This window comes from Cannabis sativa, chromosome 4, assembly GCF_029168945.1.
Source record: "Cannabis sativa cultivar Pink pepper isolate KNU-18-1 chromosome 4, ASM2916894v1, whole genome shotgun sequence".
Taxonomy (NCBI): Eukaryota; Viridiplantae; Streptophyta; class Magnoliopsida; order Rosales; family Cannabaceae; genus Cannabis; species Cannabis sativa.
Window position 1 is genome coordinate 14,561,225 of NC_083604.1, and position 8,557 is coordinate 14,569,781.

The following is an 8,557-nucleotide window of genomic DNA, read 5'->3' on the forward strand; positions in this document are numbered from 1 at the left end:
AAAGATAAGTATAGAATAATAATAAGATTCAATTGGACAATAGAAATTTCATAAACAAAAAGAACACATATAACTTAAACTTACAAAGATGATAGCTCTGTCAGTTAGAACTCTAACTGCAATTACTATATATAATAATAAGAGTGTTTTTTTTTTCTTTTCACTATCTCACCATTTTTTGAACATTAAGGTTAGTTCATGATAATTCATTCTTTTCTTCTTTCTTGATTCTGATCGTTCCAAATTTGGGTCACAACAGATTTGAGAAGATTTTTTTTTAAGAAGAGAGAGAATGTGAGAGAAAAAAAGGAGTAGCAATATAGGTAGGAGGTGTGATATTTACACAGAGGGAGAAAATATTAATCAATCAATATTACCTTGCACTTACGAGTGCTGAAATATAGTTTACCAGGTTGCCAATGTTAAATTGGAATGGAATTGTATTAAAACTTTCCCTGATTTGTCTGGCATAAGTAAAGCAACGTGTGTAAAATTTGGCCCGGATGCGAAGTACCTTGCAGTTGGATCAATGGACCAAAACCTCTCTCCATATTCTCGACTCACTCCAAATCCCGAGTTCGACTCAGTAGTACCCCATTGAAGCTCTCTCTCTCTCTCTCTCTCTCTCTCTCTCTCTCTCTCTCTCTCTCTCTCTCTCTCTCTCTCGGAAAACAATACCAGACCTCGCCGAGACTTACGCCTGTGTTCCTTCGACGGAGCGAGCCCGAGGGATTCTCATCTCCGGAAGTCCGAAATCCAATTCAATTCTCTACACTAATGGCCGATCCGTAATCATTCTCAATCAATGTGAGAGAAAATACCAAATAAATACCAAATAAATAAATAATTACCTTTTTCCATTCAATAAAGTATCCATTGACACAAGCTTTGACCTTTAGGCTGAATAATTTATAAAGGCTTCACATTACTTCTATCAACACCACCTCTTGATTCATCGGGAGTACCCCCGCTAAATAGTTCAATTTCCTTTTCCACTTTTTTTTATTGGATAGATATGATACATATATATCCCAAAATTAATCTAATTCCCATATGAGAATTTATGTGCTCATTTCAATTACGGTACATTTCAAAACATACATATTTTCTACATAAAAACAAATAATTAAATTTAAAATTGAACAAACCATAGACTATTCATAATCCAACACAAGAAAACCAACTTGTAGATTTATGTGAAAGAAGATAAGTCCTGCACATGTCCCCTAAACAGGCAGGAAACTGGTCACAATTTAAAGGGGATGAAGAAAAAAAAAAGAATTTGATTATGAGCATAATATAACAATTGAAGATATGTACCAAACGAGTCTGTTGTAGTTCGACTGCTCGTAATGCTTGCCTTGAACGAATCGGAGCAATCGTGCTCCATCGTATTGAAGAGCCTCCACCAATCGACTGCTAATCGTATTGAAGAGCCTCAACTAATTATCGTGCTGGCCTTGACCGAATTAGATCAATCAAAGCAACAAATCGGACCAATCGGAGCAATTGGGCTCCATCGTATTGACGAGGATTATCTAATCGACTGCTCATCCTTCTCGTTCTGGGCTGCTTTAATTTATTCTTCAAAGAATTCAAATACAGGGTCAATCGCAATAGAGGTTTGAATTTGAGAGAAAAAATAGCAAATAAATAAACTGCCACTACAAGAAAAGATAGTAGTAGGGCCGACAAAAGTTGCCCCTAAAAATCTTTATAATCGTCCCTAAAATGTATTAGGGACGACAAGTTGCCACTAACATGTCGCTACTAATACTTCGTCCCTAATGCTCCTTTTTAGAGGCGACAAAATAAATCCTCCCTAAAAGTGATTATTAGGGGTAATTTTTTATTGCCTCTAAAAGTAATAAAATCGCCCTTATTTTAGAGAAATTAGGAGCAAAAAAAATCTTCCCTAAAAGTGTAATGTCGTCCCTATTTGCATGCAAGTATACCAACATTTAGTAGCATTAATCGATCCTATATTATTTAACATCAACAATTAAATGTAATATATCAAATGAATTTCAATTTATAAACATTCATAAAACTTGTTTCATGATTCAAATTATCTAAAACAAAAAAAATATTCCAAATGTCTAATAAACTCGTGTCTAGTAAATCTCATTACATCAATATATGAGTGAGTGTTGTAAAGTCTTGAAACTTAAGTCCAAGCACACTGAAGCTTGATTTGACATTCCTACATACAAAACAATCAACAGATTATTAATTATATCAATACTAAGAGATGCTACGAGAACAAAATAATCACAAACCTCAATAATGCTAGTAAAATTCTTTACCTCGTGATCTACTATTGTTATCCGTCAGAGTCTAATTTAGATTGAGGGGAAGCTCTGGGTAACAGCAGTGGCAACAAGATTTCCAAAATTAGCAACAGCTTAGCAAAATAGAGAAAACAACAAACAGTATCTTTGATAAATTTGTATATATATATTCTCAAAATAGAGAAAACAAGAAATTATACAATATGATTAAGTTATAGTGTTCATAAATCAAAACAAATATTCCATAAAAGCTATAGACGTTTTAGTTAGCCAACTTTCATATTTCGTAAATAAATATATTGTTAAGTGTCAAACGTGTACAATATTTATATATGAATGTATATACACAAATGGATGGATAAGTATGTAATTGTTGGGTTTTATGCCCTAAATAAAACTCATTTCAATATAATCACATTTACTTATTAATATAGATCAGAAATAACATTTAATGTTGCATGGTTCAGATGATTTATTTCATGATTATATGTACATAATGTATAAATTCATCTGAAAGCCTTTTCACATACTTGATCCTGTTTATTGTGCTGTCAACACATTGGAAAGTAAACATGACTATGTGAATAAAGTTTCCTAGATTTATCAGACATAGGGTTTTACTGATATGATAATCTACAAAAGAGTTTACTTGCATTTGGAGAAGTGCTATGTTCTTTCCAGAACATTGGTTAAAGTAAAGCTCAGGTTGGATGCATGGAGTATGCATCGGAAGGGACCGATATTGAACTTTGACTTAGATTTATTAAACTTACTGTAATATCTATTCAAGTCAATATCGCCTAGTTGATCCTAGATCAAATGATCTTAATCCTGTTATGATTAGGCTAAATCTCGAGAAGCTATTCGTGTTCTTTGATTTGGTAGTTAAGCCTACTTTTAGGTCAGGGTGATACGTACATTTTGGGAACACGGTAGTGCAATTGAGTGGGAGCGCTAACATAAACATGGAATCTATAGCTTCTATCTGGCGAATAGTAAGCAAAGGATGATCTCCTTCTAGCTTGACCAAACGAACATAAATGGTGGAATACTCATTTCACATAAGCTGAAATATCATTTATACGGGGTCAAGTGTTTTAAGGATAAAATACATTGTAGGGTGTTACGGTAATCTAATCCCTTTATAACAATGGATAACTAATGATGCGTCTATATGGTGGAACATATAGAGCATTCTATTATACTGAGAGTGCAATTCTAAGTTCTATGCGTGGATTCAACGAAGAATTAATAAGTTAGTGAATTTTAGTAATAAATTCTTGATCTACTTATTGGAAGCTCGGTTATATAGACTCATGGTCTCCGCACTAGTTGGGATAATATTGCTTGTAAGACTCATATAATTGGTTTTGCTTAATCAATTATAATTCTCAATTTCGACTATGTCTATTTGTGAAATTTTCACTAAGTAAGAGCGAAATTGTAAAGAAAGAGTTAATATGGGCATATTTGTTAATTATGATACTTTGTATTGTTCAATTAATAAATATGATAAATGACAATATTATTTAATAATTAATTATAGTTATTAAATAGTTAGAATTGGCATTTAAATGGTTGAATTAGAAAATTGGCGTTTTTTAGAAAATCAGATGTAGAAAAGATAAAACTGCAAAATTGCAAAAAGTGAGGCCCAAATCCACTAGTATAGGGCCGGCCACTTTTTTAAGAAATTTAAACTGATATTTTTATTATTTTAATGCCAAATAATTCAAACCTAACCCTAGTGGAATGCTCTAAATAGATATTGAAGGCTTCAGGAAAAACACACTTCTGATTCAAAAAAAAACTGAGCCTCTCTCTCTCCCTATCTTTAGCCGCCACTTCCCTCTTCTTTTCTTCTTCAAAATTTCGAAATTCTTAGTGTGAGTAGTGCCCACACACAGCAAGTGATACCTCAATCATAGTGAGGAAGATCGTGGAGAAAGACTTTCACCAAGAAGGAGTTTCAGCATCAAACATTCAGAGAAAGAGATCCAGGTTCAGATATTGATAATGCTCTGCTACAGAAAGGAATCAAGGGCTAGATATCTGAACGGAAGGAGTCATTTAATTCCGCTGCACCCAATGTAAGGTTTCCTAAACTTTATACGTGTTTATTTCATCGTTTTAGAAAGTTCATATTTAGGGTGTTAATAAACATACTTGTGAGTAGATCTAAGATCCTAGTAAAATAATTTCCAAAAACTGGCCTCAGAGCCATGGTAATTGATTTACTTGCAAGAAATTTGGACTTTAAAACGATTGTTGGATGTTTTGAATGGTATCATGTTGTATTGAGTGTTATTTGATGATTGATTGGTGTTTGTGAATTTTTGTTAAAAATAATTCAATATCTGTTTCTGGAATTATTTTTATTGGATAGTATGGAAAAAATTAAGCAAGTTACTTTTTACAGAACTCAATTTTGATTTAATTTGAATTAGTTATGATTTTTTGAAGATTCGAAAAAAACGGAGTTGTGCTGAAATTCTCATGCGCGCGCGCGAAAACTGTCCGTACAGTTCGCATTTTTTTCGTTTTTCTTCGATTTTTCATGCTTTTTCATGGAATAAAATTCTGATTTTTTGTATAGTTCTGTATTTATACTATTACTATTCCTAATTCAATTCTAATTATCATTATGAATTAATTTAATATTTTTTAAATTTAATTCAAGATATTAGTGTAATTTGAATTTGAAAATAGTTAGTATCTATCTTTTTTGCTTAATAATCTATCTTATTTTTAAATTTGATTATATCCTATCTTATTTTTAAATTTAAGGTCAGATTTTAAATTTTTAAATTAAATCTTTTTTTTTTAAATAATTTGACCTTATTTAAATTTAAAATAAGATAACTATAATCATGTAATTTTAAATAGATGTAAGATATTTTGCTAACTTTTCAATTTTGTTATTTTATTTATTTAAATTACATTTAAAATCTGAAAAAAAATATTCATTTATCTTTTTTTAATTTTTTATTTAATTTTTATTTATAAAATAACATTTAAATTTTAAAAGTAGTTAGCAAATTTTGAAATGATATTTAGGTTGGTTGAAACCTAATTTTTCAAAATTGTAGGTTTAATTTTAAATTTAAATTATTTTTAAATTTTCGAATTTTTCAAATATTTTTTTTTAAAAAAAATTCGATTTTTTTATTTAATTAATTATTTTTGAAATTAATTATTTAATTTAAAATTAAATAAATCCTACATCCAACTATCCAGCTAACCTTGTTGCAGGAGTTTGTGTTTTAGCTTATGTGTAAGTTTTCAAAACCTATTATTGCTTGATAGCAAATAGCCATGGTTAACTTGTTGACAGATCCAATGATCTGATTTTAACTCATGGCTCCCTTGGTCAAGTTAATAATTTGTAACAGGTATATTTACAATCTTCTTTCATCTGTGTATGACCTGGCAACATGATAGGACCCATCCAAAGTGTGCCAGTGTGAGCCTATGCGTTTAATTTCATTATAGATGCATATAGGTTGTTGTTGCTAAATAAATTATCATAATTCTTGATAGATTTTATTTAGGCCCATTTAGTTTTTGGGCCTATTCAATTAATAACAGTGGTTCATTTTAAGGTTAAATTCCTCTCTTTTGGGCCTTGTGTGAGAGTTGGGAGCCATAGTAGTGGGTACAACATACTGAACCCAGCACCCCCTCACATGAACCACCCCAATTGTGAAGGCCCATTTGCCTGATTTGAATAACTGTACTAGGTTAATTACACTAGTTTAACCTAATAAAATTGATTAGCAACATAATTAATTTCATTTATTTTGAAATTAATTTAAGAAAAATATAGTTTAAAGAATTTTTTATTCTAAGCTAAACTATATGTATTTTCTTGTATTTAATTAAATATAGAATTATAACCATCTAGATTCTTTCTGAAACTTAATTTAAAATTTTCATTAAATATTCCTATTTAAGTTGATATTTAGTTATCTACAACTAACCAACTTAAATCTGAATATCTTTTGGATTAAAAATTTCAAAATTAAGTTGAGGAATTTTAGGCATTGGTTATTAAGATTCTTTAAATATTTTTTTAAGTTAATATCTTTTCGAATATTAACTTAAAATGGAATATTTTAGATATTTTTTAGGTTAATATCTTTTCGAATATTAACTTAAAATGGAATATTTTTAAATTAAGTGGTTACAACTTAATTTTTGATATTTAATTAAATTTAAATTTGAAAATATTTAAGTTCTATTTTTATTCTAATACAACTTAAATTAGATATTTTTTCAAATTTTGTGGAAAAGATACTTAGTCAAATAAGATATTTTCTAGATGGTTATTTCTAGACTACTTATTATTTCTAATATTAAATAGGAAAATATTATAAATTGTGAAATTAATTATTGAAATAATTAATTTTGGTACAATTTATTTTAAGTATATTTTTTCCTTGTATTAAACTAGAGATCAATAATTAAGCCTTCTCTAGACTTAATTATTTATTTCTTGAATTTAATAAATTTAATTAATTTGAAAATTAAATATCTAAGTTGATTTTCATCATGATACTTAAATATTTCTTTTTCATGACACTTAATTAAATAGAAAATTATTTTTAGTTGAAATTTATTTTTACAACTAAATTTAAATAATTTTCAAAATATAATTTTTCTTTATTTTATTAATCAAATTTCGAAATTGCATTTCTTAAATGCTAGAATTTCAAATTTTATTTGAAAAATAGATTAAAGTTGTAAATTATTTATTTTAATTTTGGACCAACTTAAATCAATGATTTTTAATTTATTGATTAATTTAAAATAAATTGAATTAAAGTATATTATTAGAAATTGAATTAATTAGTCAAAGGAAAATCTAGATAGATGATATTTTTGCTTGAAGTATTTTTCTAGTGTATTAAATAGAAAATTAATATTTAAGTTGATTTTCATACTTAAATATTTGAAATTTTTCTTATATATTTAATTAAATAGGAAAATTATATTTTTTGTTGTAAATTAATTTTATTAATTAATTTTGGGCCAACATTAAATTAGAATAATTTTTCCAGGATTAATTTTTTATATTAACATGCATTTTCGAAAATTGTATCCTTGAATACTTTAATTTTTCGAAATGCAATATATATTTATAGAAAATTAAATTTGAGTTGTAAATTAATTTAAATTAATTTTGTAACAACTTAAATTAAATATTTTTCTAAATATTTATTGGAAATTATTACTAAGATGGAAATAATTCATGTTATTTTCATATCCATCTAAGTAAAATTTATAAATATTAAATTAAAGTTTATATTTAGAATTTTTCATTCTAAATTGGAAATTTTAATTAATAAATATATATTTAAAATAAATAGATTAAATAAAGGGAATCAAAGAAAATATAACTCTCTTTAAATAATGAGCTTTATTATTAAGATATTCGATCTCCATTGTGGGTTTTACACCGCGTTTGTTTTAGTGAGTAATCATCCCTAATGGAGGAACGTTCATTAGCAATTTCGCACCGTTTAATCTCGAAAGATAAGTAGTTTATAAGTGTTTTGTATGGTATGGATCACCCTAATGGTGGCGACCATACTTGACTTGCAAATTATGAAACAATGGTGGAAGCTCATAAGATAGAATTGCCTTGACTCTCGCCTAAACGGGACAACGCTGAATTCCAATCTTGATCGAATAAAAGGTTTCTAGAATGTTTAACATTTTAGATGAGCTGACAACTCTATTCAATGAATGGTAGCTTTGAGTCTCGCTTAAACGGGACACTGATATCAGTTTGTTGAAAACCTTGGAAATTATTTAGGATTGTATGTTTTAGTATTTTCACTTATCATTCCTACTTGCTATATGCTTATAATTTCTGAAGTGTGTATGAATTTATATTGAACCATGTTATTTTCTGTTATTAAGTTGTAGTTTAATTTCGAATCTTCATTGTTGGTCTAACTTGGCTTGTTTATCTAATGAGATAAATCCCTAGTGGATTTTCACCATTAGACATACATAATAGTGTTAGATCTCGAAAGATAAATATTGTATATGCGACATCTAGTTGTTCATCGATTGATGTCACCTTAGACTAGTATTTTTACGATATGAAACAAGAAGATTGTATAAATAAGATTACTTTGAGTTTCGCTAATCGAAGCATCGTTGGATTCTTATTTTAAACGAAATTATCCTAATTCCTCTTAGATTATTCATTTCGAATTAGCTCAATAACATATCATTGGATGAATGGTCTATAAATC

General features: G+C 28.3%; 1 long non-coding RNA gene across 1 annotated transcript; it reads right to left on the reverse strand.

Moving 5' to 3' along the window:
* Window positions 1–9: 9 nt before the first annotated feature.
* LOC115714738 (uncharacterized) lies at window positions 10–1,665 on the reverse strand. Its single transcript, XR_004011113.2, has 2 exons — window positions 1,321–1,665; window positions 10–1,226 (listed from the first exon to the last, which is right to left on the reverse strand). It is a non-coding gene; the product is annotated as an uncharacterized LOC115714738 (long non-coding RNA).
* Between the last annotated feature and the right edge of the window lie 6,892 nt (window positions 1,666–8,557).